This window comes from Myotis davidii, unplaced genomic scaffold (assembly GCF_000327345.1).
Source record: "Myotis davidii unplaced genomic scaffold, ASM32734v1 scaffold279, whole genome shotgun sequence".
Taxonomy (NCBI): Eukaryota; Metazoa; Chordata; class Mammalia; order Chiroptera; family Vespertilionidae; genus Myotis; species Myotis davidii.
Window position 1 is genome coordinate 194509 of NW_006291009.1, and position 23758 is coordinate 218266.

The following is a 23758-nucleotide window of genomic DNA, read 5'->3' on the forward strand; positions in this document are numbered from 1 at the left end:
CAGGACTGTAAGTCAGCTTCATGTCTTCGTGAACGGACAGTGTGTTAATCAGCACAGGAAAGAGACTTTCCCAGGTGCTGTGCATTTCTGGAAGGGAAAGACTATAAACGCGCTTGGGCTATGTTTCCTTGGGCTCTAAATGCAGACGAAGCTGATTGCTCAACGTGGGGTCCTCACAGCCTTGTCTTCTCCCTTCCTTTTCTCCCTTTACTGTTTTCCTTCATCACAAGAAAATGAGAGACGACGGAGGTGGAGTACCTGGAGGAATGATGAGGTAAACAGAATCTCTGGATTTCTTTTCTCTCTAAATTAATCATACCAAGAAGAACCCAAGTTAAATACTTTTTAAAAAATCTAAAGGAAATGTTTGGTAAGCCCTATTTTGATTTACTCCCAGTCAACTAATAGTGCGTCATTTCTATGTTAAGGTAAAGATCAAATATTCCACATTCACATCTGAAGGCATTCATAGATACTCTACGTCCATAGTGTCTGTAATATAGAATGAGACGATAAAAGTTCACAGCAGAAGGAGGTCACAGGTCATCAGTAAGGAAGTCATGGTTCAGAGAGATGATGTGATGAGGCCAAGGTCACAGGGGAAGGACAGTAGTTCCCCCTTATCTGCAGTTTTCCTTTCCATGGTTTCAGTTACCCGTACTAAACCATTATCCAAAACTATTAAATGGAAAATTTCAGGTATTTTGAGAGAGAAAGAGAGAGAGAGAGAAAGAGAGAGATCCACTCACATAACTATTATAGTTCATCATTATAATTGTTCTATTTTACTATTTATTGTTATTAATCTCTTACTATGCCTAACTTATAAATTAAACTTTATTACAGGCATGCATGTATATAAAAAACATAGTACATGTAGAGTCAGTACTATCTGCTATATCAGGGATCCACTAGAGGTCTCAGAATGTATCCCCATGGATAAAGGGGAAGTAACTATGGTAATAATGTCTGTTAACTTGCCGTAAGTTTAAAAGATCAAGCTGTAAGGCATTATCCTTAACCAGAAGTTTTGACTTCAGGTTAATGATATTAGTACATGATTAAAATGTTTAAGTGTTTTTTCCTAAGGCTATGCCTACATTATTCAAAATAATATGGATGGAATGAATGAAATAGAAGTCTGCTGTGCAGGCCCTGGCCGGGTATCTCATTGGTTAGAGCATCGTCCTGATTCACCAAGCTTTTAGGTTTAATCCCCCATCAGGGCACATACAAGAAGCAACCTGGTTAGAACCTGCAGACTGAAGTTTGATTCTGGTCAAGGGCACATACCTAGGCTGCAGGCTCAATCCCTGGGTCACGTGTGGGAAGCAACCAATTGATGTGTCTCTTTCACATCACTTCTCTCTGTCTCCCCCTCACACTCTCTCTAAAAATCAATGGAAAAAATATCCTCAGGTGAGGATTTCTTGCAACAAGAAAGAAGCAACCAACAAATGCATAAATAAATGAAACAAATGATGTTTCTCTCTCTCTCACTACCTCTCTCTAAAATCAATACACAAATAAAAAAAAAGAATTCTGTTGTGCAAACAGACATTTGAGTGGCAGTAACGCCTCTCTCTATGGCACGCTAAGATCACTAAGAGATGACCTTCTCATGCCCAGTCTGTCCTGAGGAATATGTCGTACATGTTCTTCTAAAACATGTGTATTACCCTTTGAAAGGTGATGGTGGTTTCATTTCTAATATCTTCTTTGTCTACATGTAATTTCAATTAAGGTGCTCAGTAAAAACCATGCCGCAGTTGAAGCTGAAAAGCAAGGAGATGATCAAAATACTCAAGGACACGGCACTAGTCGTGCTCTCAGGTTAGAAACCTATGATCTGAGACCCGGGGATCAGCAGTGTTCATCACTGGACCATGTGCAGTCAGAAGCCCAGTTGGAGGGTCTTAGCTGCATACACACTGTGAGCCTGGCCAGGCCTGGGCAGCCTGATGGAGAGCCACATGGAGAAAAACTAACAGTGCGGACAGGAAACCTTCCAGGGCTAAGGCTGTCAGATGGTGTCTGAAGTCCGGCAGTTTTGAACCTTCGCAGAAGCATGCAGTATAAGGAAGGAACTGATCCCGAGTAGAGGGGTCAAGGTGAAACTGAGGGATGCTGAAGGGATGTGACTGGGAGCAGCTACCTCTCGGGACGGGGCTGGAGAGGGATCTGGAGCCATAAAGAATATGAGCCTATCATGTTTCATGGAGGGGAGGGGATGCATTTTCTTACCTCTACCTGGCAACAAAAGAATGACCAACACTTCTGACATCAAAGGGCAGAGACAGGAGCTGATGTAACATTCCAGAAGGGGGTCTGGGCCAGAGAGTGATGGAGGGAGGAGAGGGGGTACCATGAGCCAGGGAGGAGAGAGACTGGGCAGAGCTTAGGAGAAGCCTGGTGATATCGAAGGAATAGGCCGGAGGATAAATATGTTGTGTGTGTGTGTGTGTGTGTGTGTGTGAGTTTGATGAAGAAAGGAATTAAATTACAAATATCTTAATCGGTATTGCTCAAATGTTTCTTTAGTATGGCATAGCCTACTGAAATTTGAGTTAATGTCTTATTTAAACATACTATAGTTATCCTATATAATAAATGCATAATAACCAAATCATCCGAATGGCCGAACAGTGGAACGACCATCTGGATGACCATCCAGGACCACGCTATGACACCCACTGGTGCCAGGCCAGCCAAGGCGGGTGCGATGTGATTTGTCAGGGGCCCAGCCATCGCCCCATGATTGCCCCGGAGAGGGAGGCCCAGGCCACTGGCCAGCAGGCTGTGGCGGGTGGGTGGAGCCTCCCTCTGCGAGGGAAACCCGGGTTCCAGGTGCCGGAGGGAAGCTGGTGCCAGCAGCCGGGGGAAGAAAGGCCTCTTCTTGCACAAATTTTGTGCATTGGGCCTCTAGTTTTAAATAATGGCTTCACCAAAGCCTGCTCTTACATTTTGATCTCTCCCATTACTATATCCTGTTCACTATTAGACATGTTCATTCAAGTCTGTTGTCTTAACATTTTCCTTCACCAAATGGGTACTCTGAAGAGATGAGAATGAGGAATATGACCATGATGTTAATAAAAGGCAATGATAACTAGGCCTTATCATATGATAGGAACTAAGTTCATGACAGGTATTTTGCCACTTAATTCATAAAAATCTTTAAGGCTTTAAAGTAAGGATAATGTGGTTAAATAATTCATCCAAATTCTCACAGCTATTACATGGCTGAAGTAAAACTTAAACCCATGTGTGTTTAATGTCCAAAGCCAATTCTTACCCTGGCACCCAGCGGAGTGTTTGGCACACAGTAGGTGCTTAACAAATACTTGTGACTGAACAAATGAACTGGCTAAAACATACACAGGTTCTAACGTTTAGCCAATCAAATGACACAATGAGCTTCATTCTTCACCCAAATTGGTTAAATATACTCACACGCCAGAAACAGTCATTGTAATTGAACAATGTCACTGGATCAATATTTGCTGCTAAGGAATAAACGACTCAGACCTGCTTTGACATTTATTTCCAAAATGAACTCAGCTTTGCCCCGACATTTACAAATCAGTGAGATGGTCACCCTGAGAAGCTGCTCTGTTTATAGAACTGCCTTTGCTTTTGTCTTCTGTGTGCAACACACAACAAAAATAAAGGCAAATGAAAAACAACACAGTAATTGTTGCTATTGGTGGACCTACATTTTAAGCCTAATTAAGAATTGACTTGCAGCTTCTATAATGTAAAAAGCTGATTTATAGAAGCCTAAGGTTATGTTAAGACCGTGTTAAAAGCTCTTAGACATGCAGAACCTGGCCCTTCTTAGCCCCTTCACATCACGTATCACGGTCTGTGATTTTCAAACTGCCAGTTTCATACACGTTCCACACAAGGTTCTCCCCCTGCCGGCCTTTTGTGGAAGCTACTTCTGGGAGGACACTGATGCCCAATGAGAAGGGTTAAGTTAGAGCAAGGAACAGGTTTAGGCAGGCTCCAAATGCATTTGGTGGCTGAAGGTTAACCCTTTGAAAACTGAGCTTGGGTTCCTTTTCACTGGCTGCAGAGGATGGGCAGCAAGTCACCAGAAATGTATGAAGAGCTGTCACCGACGGCAGGCGTGAGTCAGGGGATGATGTGGGGGTGTCTGGGGAGACCTAGTTCCTCATGGCTCCACCCTCTTACTTTCTGTGACCCTGGGCAAGTCACAGCCTCTAGCAACCTTTCTTTCCCCTTATTATTACTTTCAACTTTGAAATATTGCGACTCTACGGTGTCCGTAATTGAGGTTCCTTCCCTGAAGGAATTTAAAATCTAATTGGTGATGGAAGGCCTACTATCATAAACCAATTAGAGGACCACACAAGTACTGAAAGACCTTTCGTAGAGGAGAACCTGAAACGACCTTGGGAGAATAAATGTGATTTACAAAGGTGAGGTGCAGTGGGACATGCTCTCTGATGCTTGCATTGGGGTTTCTGACTAAGACTGCTGGGCTCTGCCAGGATTTTTCTGATTTAGCAATAGTTTGGAGACTATGGGTCAACCAGGGGTTTGTATAAATGTATGTAAGAGGATGCCTTCTAATATAGTGTTCCCTGCTCTAAGCAAAGTTAATATACACAAAATTCAATTATATAAAACAGCACCATCCTTTGCTTTACTAAATAATTCTTTATTTTCTAAAGTCTTCATCTTGAGTTTCCTTTATTTTTTAAAAATAAATTATTATTGGTTTCAGAGAGGGAGAGGGAGAGAGAGATGGAAACATCAATGATGATAGAAAATCATTAATCAGCTGCCTCCTGCACATCCCACACTGGGGAGCGAGCCCGCAATATGGGCATATGCCCTGACCGGAATTGAACCTCCTGGTTCATAAGCTGATGCTCAACCACTGACCCACGCTGGCTGGGAAGTAATCATGAGTTTCCTTTAAATTAGGAACCTCCAATGAACTACAAGTACATCAGAATCACATATATTCAGGTCATACATCACATCTGTGGAACGGAGGGGGCATGAGTTGTGTTCTCTTAGTATAGCAGTGCTCCTGTTGACTAAATCAATATGAATGTTGATTCCCTGAATTGTGAAATTCAGAATATGACCTCTGCCAACAGCAGAAAACTATCTTACAATCTTCCCTTTTGCTGGGCATGCTCCTAGGCACCCAGTCCAGAGTTTCCATCCAAAAGAATCAAAGCTAAGAAATATGGTTTAAAATAAATCAGGTCCTAGCCATTAGAGACTGTTAAGATTAGTACAGGACCTTGAGCAGCCTCCTGTGCATCCTCATCTCCTAAGGGTTAACTAATACTGCATCCAATCCTTGCTCATCTCAGGAGCCCACGAAAGCATTATAGCTAGACGGCCTACACGTCTCTCAGCCCAGTTATACTACTTTAATTTTCCCTTTCCCCAAACAAAACAACAAAATAAAACTCCACCAAGTAGCTAAGCTAGATTCAAATAGCCACACATTGCTAACCATGGGAACAGTCTCACAGAAATGTAATTGCTAGGGTCCCCCACCTCAGTGGACAATGGAAGAAAATGGGCCTCAGTGTCACAAACTTCAGCACCTTCTGAGGGGCTAATTAAATCTCCTAGGACTCCCTCACCCACACCCTAAGAAATCTGAAGGGTGTGCAAAATCCAAACGCACTTCAACGCCTTTACAATAAGAGCCCTTTACTTACATAAAGCTTCATCTTGACTTTCTTTGTCTCTTCCCCCCACAGAGTCGTAAATTTCCAAATTCCCCAAAGGTCATGAGTTGGCAGTGGAACAATGCATCCCGAGTGAGGGCCGTGGTGAGCGAGTCCGCTCCTCCCCAGGCTGGGCTGTGGGGCTGTTGTCTCTCTTGGGAGCTTCAGGCGTCACGGATGTGCATGAGCACCGCCACGGAGGGAAACTCAGGCTCTGAGGTGGTGGCAGACCACTGGATACCTGCCTCCAGGTGGGGAGGCACTGAACCCGACCTCCCGGTATCTAAGGGCCGCCCCATGGGGACTGCCTGTGAAGGAAAGCCCCCTAGTTTTCTAGTCTTGAGGCAATGAGGTTTCTATCTATTCACAAGAGGAAAAGGGTCATCTCAACCCCCACCCAAAGCAGCGTGGGCATGGAAGGGAGACAGCACTGTTTACCATGCCCATCGTTCTGCTGCAGGTGTTAGAGTCCATCTTCACAACCGTACACAGTACAAATGATTACTCCACTTAAAGACAAACTGAAACTCAAGAACTTCCTCAAAATGACATAGCTAGTCCATCATGGATGCAGGATTCAAACCAGGACCTGTCTAGTTCTTAGATCCGTGTTCTCACCACACACCATGTTGCCTTTCAAAAGGAAAAACTGTTTGTTTTTTTTTAGGAACAAGATACAGCTTGTCCTTTTTGTAGAGACTCCTGACTCATCCTTTTTGTTACAGACTTGGGCTACAACATCCACTTATTCCTAGTGTGATCCTTTCCTATCACGGGCTCCTAGGCTCATGTCCATAATGTAGGAACCAGGTAATGGAAGTTTATCTAGTAGTTATGTCATATGATTAATGAGTGGATGAATGAAGTTGAATCAGTGGGTAAAAGAATCAATGAATGAAAGAAACTGAGAAGTCCGTATTGGGATTGAATCCGCAATCTTGGTTTTATAAAAGAAGTGCATGCTAATCACTTCTTTTTGAAAGTCTGTGGGGTGTGACATCTGGTGTCTGGGGGAAAAGCCTGCGTGTGTGGAGGTGGCCTGGGATTTTTCACCGACACAGCAGAGCACGTGACAAAAGGCTGGTGCCTACGAGCCACTGAACTCAGCCAGGTTTCCTTCGGAAGCATGCAGCTTCGAGAAACGGACCTTGCAGAGGTAGTTATTTTGGGCAAACAAGAGTTACTTTACATTCCTATGTGCCTTCTAAAAGTGAAACACATCCTCAAAGTCAGAAAGTAAGGAAAATCAAACACTGCTCCACTTTGAGTTTTGAAAATGAAGTGTTGTTTATAGAAGATAGGCTTGATTTGGGCAATAAAAACTGAACTGCCTTTCGTTGCCTAAAGGCGCTAAGGTGTCTGTAGGCCTTCATATTTCCATAGCACCAACAGCCTCACTCCGGCTACCACTGACCCCAGGTTCAATACACACACAGAAATGGATCCCCCCAACCCCCATCTCCATCTCTCACTGCTCAGGGAATCCTGGTCAATTCCACACTATGCTGACGCTAAATGAGGTGATGAGACACATCTAACCAGCTAACCTATCCGAGCGAGGTCATGATGCTTATCGGTCCCTGTTAAAACTCATCTGACTGATTTTGGTATGATCGCTGTAGTAACTAAGCCCTGGGCCTGCACTCTCTCTCCACTCAGAATTCATTTCAGCTATTATAAAGAAGCCAAAGATAAAACAGCTTCTGCATAATGAAGCACTAATCCCCAGAGTGGGACGCCCACGACACAAATGACTGCTAGACAGAAGATAACCGAATGTCTAGACTTATTCAAACCTGTTTCTCGTAGTTCAAACTTGTACTCACAGTTCATCAGCTTATGAACCATAAACTGGTTTAAAGCAGGCACAACTAAAGAACAAAGAAGGAAACCCAGTAGAACCTCTTCACGGGGCCTCTTTATTTGGGTTAATTTGTGTTTATTTACCTATCTAAACACCAGCTGATTGAAAATAATATGCAGTTTGAAGCCTCTGAAAGAGGCGCTGACCTTTGTCCTTTCTTTTGTGAAATGTATTGGTAGGCTGGAATATTCCAATTGAGTCCTTTTTGTGGGTCTGTAAAATTAAACTATAAGATCGGGCCACTTAAGGATCTGTGGATCTGTGTTCAGCACCATGGACTGAAAGTAGGGCTCTCTGGACTTTAGAATATCAGCTATAATTGTCGAACACGTCACCTCTCAGGCATTACACCTGGACCCAGGACACGACCGCATTTCATTTGTAACACCTCTGCAAGGTACCCGTTTTCCCAGCTACGGTACCAGTGTATCCTCTGGCAAATTACCTAAGCCTCAGTTTCTCCAATGGAAGTAACAATATTTAAAATATGAAGAACTAAACAAAATGAAAGCTGGCCAATGAATTAATACTAAGCAGTGAAACCACAGTTGGTATATGCAGATATAATTCCAATGTAAATAATTCACTTTCCTTTCATGTCTTTGTCAAAGTACCTCTTAAACCATAATTTCCACTAAAAGTAAAAATTGAATTCAAATTTTGGAGATCACTTTCAAAGAATTTAGATATTGATATGGAAGGCCTGAATGATTTGTACCCCAGTGGACCATACCAATTCACATAAAGGTTTCTTTAATGTTCACCTTTCATTACGCACATACATAAAACTCATTAAAAGTGACAACCCAAGCATATTATAGCTCTTTCCCACAGCTGTACAATTGGAGGGACCAGAGGAATTACTTCAACATCTGAGTCCTAGTTTTTGGTAGGCAGGTGGGTAACAGAGCTCGGTCAGAAGCAGGGACAGAAGAAGTAGCTGAGAAACGGATCCACCCAGTTCTTGACTCCCACTCCACAGCCTTAGGAAAGAGCTGGGGCACCACATGTGACAGCTTTAATTCAGCCCTTACCTGTCTGGTGAAGACAAGTTAAATTAAGTAGCTTCTTTTTTCCCCTTTGGGTTTTTTTTTTTTTTTTTTAGAGAAAGTGGGAGGGAAGGAGTGAGAGAGAGAGAAATATCGATGAGAGAGAAATATGGATGAGAGAGAGACACATCAATTGATTGCCTCCTCAACATGCCAGGACCAGGGCCAGGGAAGGAGCCTGCAACTCAGTCATACGCCCTTGACCAGGAATCAACCTCAAGACTCTTCAGTGCGTGGACTGATGCTCTAAGCACTGAACAACAGCGGCCAGAGCTAAATAACATGGTAAAAACCTTTTATACACAACAGAAATGCTCAAACCTCATTTGTCTAGAGGCTTCCTGCTCTAAGCATGGAACGAACTTGGGTTCTGAGAGTCTCCCCCCCCCTCCCAACACACACATATCTCTTCTGGAAGCAAGAATTACCTCGAGGCAGGAAAAAAAATGGAGGGAAAATTTTCAATAATTTTTTTCCTCCCCTCAAATGAGTGAGAATTATGCACACTGAGGGGGAGAAAAGGCCAGTACATAAGTCAATAATGTGAACAGGCTTGTAGGTAAAATATTTAATTTATTCATGAGGAAAAAAATCAGGCTTTCTTGGTCATCCACTTTATATTTATTGCCAATAACAAGTCATTATTCTCTAGTTTTGTAAAGTAGTGTTTATGAACTGAAAAGCGTTTTCCAGTCAGTAATTTATATGACTGGGAGAACTTGAAGTCACACAACTGATTTTTTTAAGACAGAACCCATAATTTAGGCTCAATTAATGTAAAATGACTTCCTCCCTGCAAATTTCACTGGCCCACTAATGAATACTGTATTTACACATCTCCTTTCCTTTGTACCCTCTATCCACATGGCCTTTTAAAAACAGTTTTGGCTATAACCATGGAGCATATAATTGAGCAATCTGTAAAATATAAGAAAAAATGGTGCCTACCATTCTAGGCGTGGGGACTTAATGAGACGGCCCATGAAAAGTACTTAGTATAAGGCAGTGGTTCTCAACCTTCCTAATGCTGCAACCCTTTAATACAGTTCCTCATGTTGTGGTGACCCCCAACCATAAAAGTATTTTCGTTGCTACTTCATAGCTGTAATTTTGCTACTGTTGTGAATCGTAATGTAAATATCTGATATGCAGGATGTATTTTCATTGTTACAAATTGAACATAATTAAAACATAGTGATTAATCACAAAAACAATATGTAGTTATACATGTGCTTTCCAATGGTCTTAGGGGACCCCTGTGAAAGGGTCGTTTGAGCCTCAAAGAAGTCGTGACCCACAGGTTGAGAACTGCTGGTATAAGGCCTCGTACAAATTAAGTATTCCCTAAATGCCAACCATGTTATTCCTCTCAGCATAAAAACTTCTTTTAATAGAAAGATGTTTTCTAAAGACATCTCCAACTTATCTTGTACACGCTACCTTTTAAAATAATTTCACTACATACAGTATAATACCTCGGACACCTTTGAAAGCATCTTTCTCTCCCAGTTTCTACCTCCCGCTCCTTGTGTGATGCTGTGCATGTTCCTGCCTGAATTCTTCAGGTACACCTTTAATTTCTGGGAAGCAGAAACCCTATTTGGCTTACAGTGGTACTCAGTAGAATGTGGCTGAGCACTTTGCATAGGATAGGCTTTTGATAAATATTTACTAAATAAATAAATGAAAATGTGAGTGAGTAAATAAATATGAGGAAATAAATTCTGGGGCTCAACCAGGACCCCCTACCAGTATTTTAATCTTTTGTCAAGTTCTCCTAAAATATTGACTGTTTCTTCCAAAAAGTCCCAAGTTGTTAATTCTCTAGAATACAAATTAAAAAAAAAAAAAAGGTTGACCATGAAAAGGAAAAGGCCCATCCCACTTGGACTGACCGGGTCCCATCCCCAGTTTGGTTCATGGCTAACATTTTGGGAACCTTTGGAGGTTTTTAGTCATGAAGGCAAGGCAAACACCAATAATAATCTCTAGGCCATTGTTCTTCAGGGAAATCAGAATAAAGAAGCATTTGGTTATACGTTTACTTTAATAAACAGAGGGAATTATAGCTTTTTTTATGGCCTGCCCTGCTTTTCAGTTAATAAATACTATACCTAGCTTCCAAACACATGATGCCGTTTTGGTTCAAAGAACAAGTCCAGGGCTCTGTCCCTAAGAAGGGCAATCATAAATGATTAACACCTCTATTAAAGGGTATTGCCATTCCATGCAGCATGCCCTGTGCACTGAGATCTAAGCCAAATCATAAGAATATGTTCAGTAGAACAATATGGTCACATCTATACAACGTTACTGAATAGTAAATTAGCAATGATGATCAGTTCAAGTCATATTATATTAACAGTAATTTATATTCATGTGTCCTTTTTAGACAATTTACAGCCTCTATTATAGAAGGAAGGTCAGGACTACATAGTCTAGCATGGGATAAGGATTGGCAGCAACTGGCTGGGGCTTCGAAGTCTGAGCTTATTATTAGGAAGACACAAACCTGAGTCAATGGGACTTCTTTGTTGAGAATATGATTCTATAGTCTTTTACCTGCCAGTACCTTAAGTCATCCTATAAGACTTGGTTCAAAAGCCAACTTCTCAAAGGCCCTTTGTATTAATTATATCTTTAACATTAGGGCTCTTGAGGTTAAAAACAACGTGAGTGAATGAATGAATGAATGAATGAACGAATGGAAGGAGTAGTGAGCTAGGATGATTAACGGGAGTGTGGGTCAAATCACTGTGGGCCAGCAAAAGAGCAAGAAGTGAACACTGTCCTAGCTATTTGGCACTCAATAGGTGCTTAAATTGTTCATTAAATAAGAGAGTTGATTAGTAATCCTTCCTGTTATACCATTTATGTCTAGAACATGTAATTTCTCAAACTATTCTTTTTTATCAAAATAGATATTGTTCCCTTGTGCTACTACTTTCGTTCTCTACATCACAAATCTCTGGTTTCTTGTGAAAAGTTCTGTGGTTGTATAGAAATAAAAAAATTTCCAGTTTTATTGCAAAATAATTGATATACATCACTTATAAGTTTAACATGTATAGCTCGGTGGTTTGACTTACATATGCTGTGAAATGATTACCACATTAGGTTCAGCTAACACTCATGTTCTCATACAGATATAATAACAAGAGAAGAAAAAAGAAGAAAGAAAAAAATTCTCCTTGTGATAATGACCGTTAGGATTTACTCTTAACATACAGCAGTGTTAGCTATCATGGTGCACATCCCTACCCAAGAAATGAACACAGCTGAGGAAAACAGCTGGATGTGGGTGACAGTTGTGCAAAGCTGCCGTTGAGGTCCCGGAGCAAGTGAGGTTCGGCTGGACAGAACAACAGCCAGGGACACATTCGGTATTGTGGGGCTTTCTGCCAGTGTTTAGGAAAGTCCACCAACTCCAATCACCCCCACTCCCAGCAGAGTGCAGGGGGAGTGTGTGGGCTGGTGACAGACGCGTAACTGCTCATCTTATTATCTTCAGAGAGTTTCAAGGGCATGCCCTCAGTCTTCTACCTCGTTGGCCTGATCAGAAGGTATTTAGTTTTGGTGCAGAGAGACACAGGATCAAGGAGAGCTTGGGAGGACGATAACCTTTTATTAATCCTTACCAAGGATTTTTTTCCCCATTGATTTTTGACAGAGTGGAAAGGAGAGGGAAAGACAGAGAGAGGAAAACATCAATGGGAGAGAGACACATTGATTAGTTGCCTCCTACATATGCCCAGACTAGGACTGGGGATCAAGCCCACAACTGAGGTACATGCCCTCGATGGGAATCGAACATGAGACCCTTCAGTCTGTAGATCGATGCTCCAACCACTGAGTCAAACCGGCCAAGGCAGAGCAATAACCTTTTATACAGCACATAGACACAGGACACACTGCTGCCCTGGAGGTCAGAGCCCACAGACAGTACTCAGCTGCAATATAAATGTGCTCTTAAAACGACAGAAAGTCCCACGTGAATGTAAATCCTCACTAACAACTTGAATCAAAAGGAAATGGCAACAGCACCGGTGCTCTCCAGGAATGCGAGCTGGGATGCTCTACGGTGCACTTCACCTCCGTGCTATCACGGCCGTGTGACTTTCACTGTCTGGGGATCTCCAAACCAATGAGCTCTGTTGTGAAACAGTCCCAGGATGCCGATGTTCTAAATAAATATTAAAATGCTTCTATCTGTGTCCCTTAAGAGGTTGAGGACGAGGGTGGGGAGACAGGATTCCAAACAACTACGTGTTTTTATGCAACAACAGTTCCGCGATTAGGAAGACTGTCTTAGAGGGGATACCGCTGTGCTGAGGATGTCTGCAGAGAATGCACAGGGGCCCGCGTCCATGAATGAGCTGTTACTCTGCCCCAAATGGATGAGACTCAGATCCAAGCAATCACATTTAGTAGTAACCCCGAAGCTGACTCATTTGTATTCGCAGTGACAGTCCTTACTCTCAGACCTGAAGTCATTACCAGAAAACAGACATTCCTTCTGGGAAGCTGGAAGATGGCTTTAGCTTCTAAGTTGCCACTAGATAGAATGACCCATAAAAATAACTTACAGGCTATTGCCTTACAACCAGTGCATATAAAATCTAAGTCACAGACTCTGTCTCTCTCATGTGTATTTTAATTAAAGATTTAAACTGCTAAGAGACAAAAACTGAAAACATGTACATAATCCATCTAATTTTGCATAATTTCTCATTAGTTGCACAGCTGATTGTTACCCTGTCTGACCCTGATTTACATATGATACATGCATATGTACCGGCTTATGGCATGGAGAATGCGCCTATTTTTGAGTCACCCATGAAACCATAGGTTCCCAGTTGGTTTTCAGGAGAAGCACGTTAGGACGGGAACAGCTTTGTATTTGTTTATTAAGTTCATTCAACTCAACTTGCCAGGGTAGTATGAGCATTTTAACAATGGTTTCTGGACTTCCTGTTTTAGGTTTTTATCTAATATGGTGTGAGAAGACCATATTCACATGCATCTAAGGAAGAGATTATTCAAAGTAAAACAACTACATCACATATCACCCACATATCAATTAGTGGTGTCATTTTAACAGTGGCAGGGACACAGAAGAAAAAAAGAGCAAAAAAAGAATAACTGTTGCTGCACTAACAGTTACATTTGCCCACACGTGTCCTTGAGTAAATAATGACTAAAATATGTATTATTTTTTCGTTTCTTTAAAAAAATTGTTGATAATCTTATAGATATCTCCCCTTCCCCAACTTCACCCTCCTCCCCTGAGCCCCTCCCCATCCCCCTAGGTCTTCACTACCCTATTGCCCTTGTCCATGGGATATGCATATAAATATATAAGTTCTTTGGCTTTGCATGGCTCTGAGATTAGGAGATGGAAAGCAATATATATGCTCAGATTTTGGGGGTTTGAGTCTCTCTTTTTCCCCTGAATGGGTTTTTTTCTCAAAAATAGTTTGAACATAAAAAGCTGTAGAGTTAAACACTGGGCTGCCTCGTACTTTCTGAGGCTGTGCACAGGCCCCAGGTGAGGGTAAGCGCACACACGTGCAGTGTCACACACGGGGCAGTGAGTGTGCCCACGCGTGCAGGAGTGACTCCATGCATGCATACCTGCGTACGGAGCAGGCAGCAACCAGGACAACCACGACTGTGGCAAAGTAAAACCAACCACAGTAAAGTCTCAAATGCATGATCTTCTATGGAAAGAGGGAAACCATGCAGTTTTGCCAAGACTGACCTTTATTCTAATCTCACACCTGTTCCAAAGTGCTTAAGTAGGATAGTCATCTTCTGAAGTACATACAGGTTTGTTTTTGCCTGTGTGTGTGAAGAATGACTAAGTCATTTTCCTGAGCCTTCCAACTTGGAGCAGCTACCCTTAGAGAGGGCCACATGTTGGAGGCTTCAGAGACGGGGGGAAGACTGTGCATCAGTAAATATCACACACCTGAGCCCTCTGGCAAGTGATCAAATGTTTGTGCCAACTTAGAGGATTCAGGGGGCCCACAGCGCAGTTTGGGTGACAGGGAGCTGTGGCCTGGAGGTGTGGCATGAGACACTGTTTACACCAAAGCACGGGTCACACTTTTCTCTTCTCCACCCACCTGGAGTCACAGAGGCTCCTGTTCTCTTCTCCTCTTCCCATACCTTCCCAACCTTTTGCTTTCAACGAATGGGAGATCTGAGACAGCAAGACTGCATTTAGTGCCTCAGTTCCCTCTTCTCAGGGAGAGGGACAGAACAGAGAGGGCTTCGGTGTCATGGAGCCCTATTCCCACCTTTACAGTGAAATCCGCTAACAAACTGAAGGGCAGAAACAGTAAGAGGTCCTGCCAGCTGCCAAATAAATCAACCACAAACCTGGAATGCACCTGCCCACATGCTCCTGTCTCTTATTATGGAGACACAGCCACATCCCTGCCTTTCAGGAAAGCCTCCTCAGGTGGGGAAACATGACACAAAACAGACACACCACAGCCAGGGGGCTCCATTCATTATTCAGGGGGAGATGTGCTTTTTTATTTTTTTAAAAAAAATCTGTATTACTTCTGTCCTCTCTATTTTTCTGACCTGAGCCAATATGGTCTAATTTTAGTTCTTTCATATTTTCAAGTCATAGAGAAGCCAGAATATGAAAGGTTTACCACTGAAAAATCCCCCCTTTTTGGTAAGGAGCTTTTGAAACGCACGGTCTTAGCAACCTGGAAGTTTATACGACGGTGTCAATGACTATGCTCACTGTGCTGTGCATTACATCTCCAGGGCTTGTTCATCTGCCAGTTACAGGTCTGTGCCCATAGCGTCTCTCCAATTCCCTCACACCTGCCAGTTCTCTGCAGATGTTGGCCGGGCGGTAAGCATACTGCAATACATGAGTGTATCAAACCAACATCTTGTACACCTTAAACTTACACAACCTTGTATGTCAACTACACCTCAACCAAACGAATAGCCCTGTTATGTGACATCTGATTTGATTCAGGTAATGAACTCTGAAGTGGGAACTCTAAACTTTATTTTTAATGAAGGGATAATTAGTGATAGGGCTTGGAAAAGGAGAGGATCCTTATAATCATGCATCACTCTTTGAATAACGTTTCACTTGTTAATCAAGGTGTCTAAGAATTGGAGTGTGGCCTCTGATGCACTATTGTTCATGTGTGAGTGCATCCATCCTGAAATTCTTCAAGTCATCTTGCATCGGGCTATTTGTAACAACTGTAGTTCGGCCCATCCTCACAGTCCTGACAGAGAGAGCAGGCTCTCATTACTTATTTATATATATAAAAGCCTAAGTGACTGGAACGACCGGTCACTATGACATGCACTGACCACCAGGGGGCAGGTGCTCAATGCAGGAGCTGCCCCCTGGTGGTCAGTGCACTCCCACAGCCAACCTTCCACAGCTGACCAACCTCCCATGGTCCCTTCCCCCTGCCGGCAGGCTCCGGCCAGCAGCCGGAAGGCCCCGATCGGCCCTGATCGCTGGCCAGGCCTAAGGACCCACCCATGCACGAATTTCATGCACAGGGCCTCTAGTCAGTTATAAGCTCTCTTTATTCTGAAAATGAAAATGTTATAAATGAAGATATATCCTTTTCTTTTCAGTCACTTCTGCACAAGACTGTCCCAAAGAAGTTTAGATCCTGTTATGAATCTAACAACCAGTTACCGTGAACTGGGGCCTCACTCAAGGCCATGATGTCCTCGTGATTTCACCACAAGGAATGCCAGCTCCCAACATCCCGATATCATGGGCTGGAAGACATCTAACATGTGACGTTACAATAGCGCGGTTTCCTCTGCTTGCCTGGGATCGGGTTAGAGGGGCTCCTTTAGGGTACAAGAGAATTTGAAGTTACTTGCTGTTGGCTACAGTGCTGCTGATCAGTGAGGCAGAGGCCTAGAGAGGAGGGAAGGTGGTATAGGGTGCACAGGCCCTAACCTTGTCCACAAGCTTGCAAGGGTTAACCTGAGGAGGACAGGGCAGGACAAGAGACAAGGGGAAGTTTTATGAGGCCACAGAAGTTAAATAAAGAGGTTTCCAAATAAGTAGAGTGACGCTGAAGTAGCACGCGGGAGGCTGCTGGTGAAATGCATCCACATGTGAGCCCATTCAATACCCCTGGATTATTGTGATAACAAATGATGGTGATTTTAAGAGTCACTTTTCATAACAGAATGTGCATCTGAGTTGCTCAAAACAAATGGGAGCTTGTTTGGACTGGCCTTACGAGAGTGCTTTCTCTGGGGACCTATAGAGCTTTGTAAGAGCCCGTTACATAAAGAAAGTCCTTTTAACTTCTCTACTCACTTCTACGTCCTTGGCTTCATATGACGCCCCAGGCAGTCCTAACTATTGGCTGAGCAGGTGTCATCATCCACATAATATCAAGACCAGAGAGATTAAGCAGTTTGTCTAATTTAGTCAGAAAGTGGGCAGCCCTGCTTAGCCTGGAACTCAGGATTTCTGATGTTTGATATCTTTTGCAATTAATTGTTGCTATAATACAATTGCTCCTACATGCCAGAGCAATGGGTTCGAATGAAGGCAGGAAAGAAGCATGTAAGCACGTGTGCAGGTGTATAGGAGAGGCCTGCACACACATTCAGTGATTTGAAACTAAAACTATCCACATGGTTCACCTGGAAACCCAGTCAGGAGAGGTTTTCCTGTGGGAGACTTTCACCCGTCAGAGCCTGACTTGACTGACTGCTCCTCTATGTGAGCCGGCTGCACGGGTGAACTTGGCAGCTGAATATTAGTACTCAGCCGACTTACTCCCAGGACTTGCCCAGCAGTCCGGGCACAGGCACACACCAGCTTATGCCCTACAACAATGTGGCCATTTCATGGAGAAGAAACTGGAATTCTCCACGCTGTCCTGACCTACCCTCCCATTTAGAAGTGGGGCTGGAGGAATGTGTGAGGAGATCTTTCTTGATGTGGCTTTCAGAGCAACGGTCAGCTGGGAGCTTCGATGGACTAGGTCCAGGGGAAGAGGCAAAGAGAGCAGGGGAGGAGAGGACTGTATTAAGGAGCTCCTGGGGTGGGCCTCTCAGAACCTTCAGGAAGACACAGTGGCTTTGGCAGGGCTGGCAGCAACCCCACGGCGCTGCCGCATCTCCTCGGAGGACCTCTGTGACCATCATGGTACTGGGCCTGGGCTAGAGCGTTTTGTAACGAGTGCCTCTGGCGAATGGTGGCTTCTGGTGGCCTTACAGACCACTCCGTAATGTGCTCATTCTATATAATCCTATATAATAAAAGGCTAATATGCAAATTGACCAAATGGCATAACGACTGGTCGCTATGACACACACTGACCACCAGGGAGCAGATGCTCAATGCAGGAGCTGCCCCCTGGTGGTCAGTGCACTCCCACAGTGGGAGCGCTGCTCAGCCAGAGGCCGGGCTCATGGGTGGAGAGCACAGAGGTGGTGGTGGGATCCTCTCCCATCTCTGTGGCAACGCTAAGGATGTCCAATAGCTGTCAGTCGAACATCCCCCAAGGGCTCCTGACTGTGAGAGGGTGCAGGCCAGGCTGAGAGACCTTCCCCCAGTACATGAATTTCGTGCACTGGGCCTCTAGTTACATATAAAGTCCATCAGCCCAAAGCGTGCAATATCCTAGCTATTACTGCCTTTCTTCCCTCTACAAGCCACCGAGTACTACATCTAATTAATACTTCCACATTTTAAAGTGCCCAAATGCTTGACTCTGGGTGCCATGGACAGGAGCAATAACAATATCTGCAAGTGCTTTCTGCTCCGGATCCCTTTGTACCACAAGCTGCACATTCGGAAAGAGAAGAACATAACTGATCTCATTGTGCCACGTTGATCAAAAGTGGCCGGCCACACCCCTCATCCCTCCCTCCAGTGTATTAGCTTACAATGCCTTTTTGTGCAGCAGCATTTTAACAGTGGTTACTTCTTCACTTCCTGTTTAGGAATGCCCCAAATATATCACACTAGAACAAAAGTCTACTTATGGGTCCCGGTTACCCAGTAGTGAACCACAGAAAAGCATAATGCACACCCCTTAGGCCCTGCAGACTCTCCATACCTTCTTAATCATCCTTCAGATTTTCCTTTTTTCCTTCAAAACAGATTTCAGATGTTTTTATAAAACATCCCCATTGTCATCTGAGTCCCTGAAGCATCAACATGGACATTTGTCCGGTGAATATAAAAGTTTATTATTAGGTTTACTTCTTAGTTCTCATGATATCCCTTCTACTGTGTTATGCTTCAAAATTTAAGAACAAGAAGTCATTTAGGAGCAAGGTGGTGAGTCTGAGAACTCTGAAACAGGGCTCCCTCCCCGGCCCCTCCATGTCCATCCTATTCTCCCTCATTCAGTGACAAGCATGGCTGCAATCGCAGTTATTGGTCCACATCCTGTAACTCGTTTGCCACTTAGACTGGACCATGTGTTCCAGAACGAAGAGAAAGTGTGCGCCATGTCAGCCTGATGACATTCGAGTTAGATTTTGAGGTTGGCCTCAAGATGCCACAGACTGATATTAACCACTGTCTGCCTCAGGCATACGGGAAAAGACTGGCTGGGGCAGATCACAAGTAAAGACTTGGTGGCATATTTGCCCACAATACTGCCCTGGCGGCATCGCTTAGAGGGAGTGCAAGCAAGGCTTTCATCCACTATTTCACTCTGGATCGTCCGGGGGTCGGGAGGAGAATCTGCAAACCTTGTGAGGACAGAAGGCAACATTGCCTCAAAGTTATGAGCCATTTGGGGGGAAGGAAGTTGATTCTGTCATTCATCCTGCCAGGGCCTCTTAACAGGAAAGGAGAGGGCTGAGATGGGGTGCAGGTGGGGAAGGGCAGAGGCCCACAGAGAGGACAGAGGGCGAAGCCAGCCAGGTGAATGAGAAGGAGCAAGTGCAGTTGTAGACCATATGGAGGAGCTGCTGGTAGGCTATCCTGGCCAAAGTAAAATGTGGGTTGGACCAGTTTTCGGAGGGAAACAGACCGCCTTTCTGCAAGCAGATGGATGACGAGTCTCCGGGAGGAGGCTGTGTTGTTCATGTGTGAAATGGAATCAGCCAGAGAGTAAAAGCGCCAAGCCATGTATGTAAGCAGGAACCACCTGGCCTGCCCACGGTGGGAGGCCTGTGTGCAAGTGCATGTGTGTGCACATGCACACGTGTGTGTGCGTGTGTGTGTGTGTGTAAGATGGAGACACATTGGCAGCAAAACCTCCAGCTGAGAATGCCAGGACCATTAAACCAAGAGGGTCTCCATTTCTCTCTCTCTCCCTTTCTCTCTCTTGCTCTCCTTTGATTCCCTCTCTCCACCCAGCATCCTCTTGCTGCTTTAACCCTTCTCCACCTCCTATCTGAATCTTACCCAATGGAACTATAAAATTAAGAAACTAGAAGTAAAAAATCACAAAAAAAGTCAGGTTGAGGTTAAGTTACAGAAATAACCTGCCAGCAAAGGACAAAGCCAGCACACGCCCCTCTGTGTTCCCACCTAAAGCTCTGCTCGCTCCCCAAGTCTGTCCTCATGGACCGAGTGCACGGGGAGGCAGGGCGGGAGGAAAGTTTGTGAAAGCACGTGGTCTACCTAGGCCCAGGGGTGAACTGCACATGGCTTTCGATGGGCCGTGGCTTCCAGGACATGTGGTGGACTTTCCTCACCAACATTTCCCACTGCTCCTTTCAGGTTAAGGTAAATCGTGTTTCTCAGCTTCAGCACCATTGCCTTGAGTACCGGAGAGCTGTCTGTGCTGGGGGGCCGTCTGTGCATTATGGATGCTTAATAGCACTGCTCATCTCTACCCGTGACATGCTGGTGGCGCCTCCCAGCTGTCCCCAGACATTGTAAAATGTTCCCGTGTGTGTGTGTGTGTGTGTGTGTGTGTGTGTGTGTGTACAGAACCACTGAGATAAACTTTATGTAGGGGTAGCTGGTTCCAAGTGGAAAACTATCCTCCTGCTTCTTGCATGAAATTTAAACACACACACACACACACACACACACACACACACACACACACACACACTCACTCATAAACACACTCCCTCACACATTGTTATTACAAAGACTCTCAAAACAGGTCGTCCTCATTTCCGATTTTTCATACTTTCATTCGCCTGATTCGTTGTAAATGTTTCTAACCCTTAGTTTAGTAGAACATCAAGGTTTCCACTTTGAAATGTCCTCAGCTGCCTTTCGTGTGGAGGCCACTGAGCCCAGAAGCTGGGAAGGAAGCAGGATACAATCCCTATGCTTTGATTCAGCTGCTGCAAATAATGCCGCATACATATGCGTGCCTCACGATCGGGCTCTGCTAACTGCTGTCACCCAGAAGAGAAAGCAGACACATAAAAACGATTGAAAATGTATCCACAGGGCTCGGCGGTTGTTTGGAAATACTCTCATTCCTCACACATTTTCAGTGACTGGAGGAGGAATGGGGCGCGGGAGGGGAGGCTTACTGCACTCTCAACTCCTGGGCTGGCTCAAATGGCTAGATCTTTATGTTGCTAATGTACCTGACATGGGCTTGAATGTTCATGGACTGGGTCTTTTCTATGTGCAAAGTATGGAGACATGAAAGCAGGAATAAGACGTGGCCTCTCTTCTCTGGGTGTGCAGTCACGATTTAATAGTTAATGTTTCTTAGGTGCTTACACACTGTTGAATGAGCTTTATATCCATGTAATCCTCACAACAACTTTGGGAGGTAGCCCTTATTATTAAGCCAGGTTTGCAAACAAGGAAATTAGACACAGAGAGCAGAGGGGGTATTTGAACCCAGGCAGGCTCACTCCAATGCCTGCCCATCTAACCAGCACGCTGGGCTGCCCTTTCCTGGTAAAACAGTTATAAAGCTAACTACACTATCAGGCAGACTGTGAGAGTGTTACAGATAGCAAAGAAGTACAAATTATAAAGGGATTGGGAGCCCAAAGGAGGGAGAGGGTGGATGGTTTTACAGTTAGAAGGGTTTGTGGAGGAGATGGGTGTGCACTGGGTCTTGAAATATGAGCGGGATTTTGATGGGCTGGGTCGGAATGTCAGAACATGGGTGGGAATGTGCAGGGAATATTGGAACTGCACTGGGAGTTGGGATTGGAGGGAAAGAAGGCTACGGATGGGAACTGAAGGGAAGAAAGACTGGGGAGGCGGACAGAGGTCACCTTGGCTACCAGTCATTGCACTTGTCCCTCCTCTCCGTGCTGAGAGGTTTGGAGGAGAGGAGGGACACGTGGCTATGGCATGCCTCTCTTCCAAAGAACCAGAGATTACACGCTGCCCTCCTGCTTCTTCCCCACAGAGAAATATCCCTTCGTTTACTCAACTCCCTTTTCTTTACTGACTGGGGAGTTTCTCCTGGCACTGCAAAAAATGCAAAGACATCTGACAGCAGGTGATAATGGGATGTTTAGAGCTCATTTAGCATAAAAAACAATAGCATCAGAGTTCCTCTTGTAATAACAGGACCTGTGTTTTGCAGTGTTAATCCCATTTGATCTTTGAGCAGGTAGGACTGCCTCCCCTAACACATGGAGAAATGAAGGCTGGACAACTAAGTGATTTATTTCCCCAGATCACAGGGCGAAGGTGGGGACTGGGGTCCAGACCAGGCCTTGGGATTCCCGGGGGAGGCTAACTCCATCACAGCACATTTTAGAGTACACCCTCCCGAAAGGCTTGCCACTCACAATGAGTTTCAGGATAAGTAAAGCAACTAAATTTGCCTGGAATGACATTATTTTCGTGGTGGGTGTTGAGGCCGAGAAGAGAATTAAAGGTTGAAAGGGGAAAAAAAATTCCTGAAGCTCACTGATGCGTTGCTTGGATCCCCTGTCCCTCACTTCTAGGACTAGCTTTGGAGAAATATAGTCAGAGGGTGAAGGGGGACATCTGCCCACTATTACATTTTAAGACATGAGTCACCAAATCTCCCATATTTCTCATTTAGTTTCCCAGATGGCAGCAACTATTGGAATAAAGCTATACTGTTTGTTGAACAACAACAAAAAACAAAAACAAAAAAGGGAAGGAAGCTTAGAACAAAAAAGAAACAGAAAAGGAACACCCTACCACAACCAGGAATTATGAAGGCCCAGCCTGTGGCCCACAGGGCTGACAGTTATTATGCCTAATTAGCACAAAGCAAGGTTCTGTATACACATCATCTCGACATGTTTTTGAAACAAGGGCTTTGCCTTTTACCACCAATAACTTGCCTTGTTGTATGTTGTTACTTCCACAGATGTTCCATAATTTTTTGCATATGGCTCAGCCAAAGAAAGCTTTTCCCCCTTCCATTTTGGGGAAAGATGCAACTGCCTGTGTGAGGGAGAGGAGAATGTCTACTTTTCACATAATTTCTATGGTGGTGATGGAGGTGGGGGTGGCTGGTGTGTGTGTGTGTATGTGTGTGTGTGTGTGTGTGTGTACAGTAACAAGATTCTTTACCCAATCCTGGCAATCCCATTTTATCTAGCTCTGTAAAAACTGAGTCATTCTTATGGGATTTGGGAGTACTCGGTACATCCAAGGTTCATGGCATTTGCTAGAATAACACACTATCAAAAGACTCTCTAAAAGGGGTTTGAATATTTACAGAAGAAAAAAGTCGGGAGAGATGTGAATACATTTGAGGGTTTTTTTCTCTTCTTTCTTGGCAGTCTTTACAACTGCACACAGCAGTCTTCTCGTGTTCTGTGACCTTCCCCACACAGTCCAGCAGGCACATATCATATACAGCATCAGAGAACAGCTCCGCTCAGCTTTCTCGGGAAGGAGGGTCTGTGCGGATGTGGTTTATTTTGGGGGGAGGTGGGAGTGGGGAGTGCAGATATCAGATGAGGGGTGAGATGGAATCCAAGCATACTGGGTTATTACCATAGAGAAATACAACTGGCTGAAGAATTAAGGAGCAAGAGCAGATTTAAAAAAAATATACATCTTCTCTTTTATTACGATACCGCCAATTGAGAGAACATTTTGCTGGGGGTGGGGGGATGTCTGCCAAGGACTTCTAATTCAGTTTGTTCTACCCGTTTTATTTTTAAACCCAAGTGCAGATTTTATTCCTGGAATGTTATAGGGTTGG

The 23758-nt window shown here is 44.2% G+C and overlaps 1 protein-coding gene across 1 annotated transcript in view; it reads right to left on the reverse strand.

Annotated features, from left to right (window-relative positions):
* ATXN1 (ataxin 1) overlaps positions 1-23758 on the reverse strand; it is a 403348-nt gene that overhangs the window by 78459 nt on the left and 301131 nt on the right. The window lies entirely within an intron of this gene.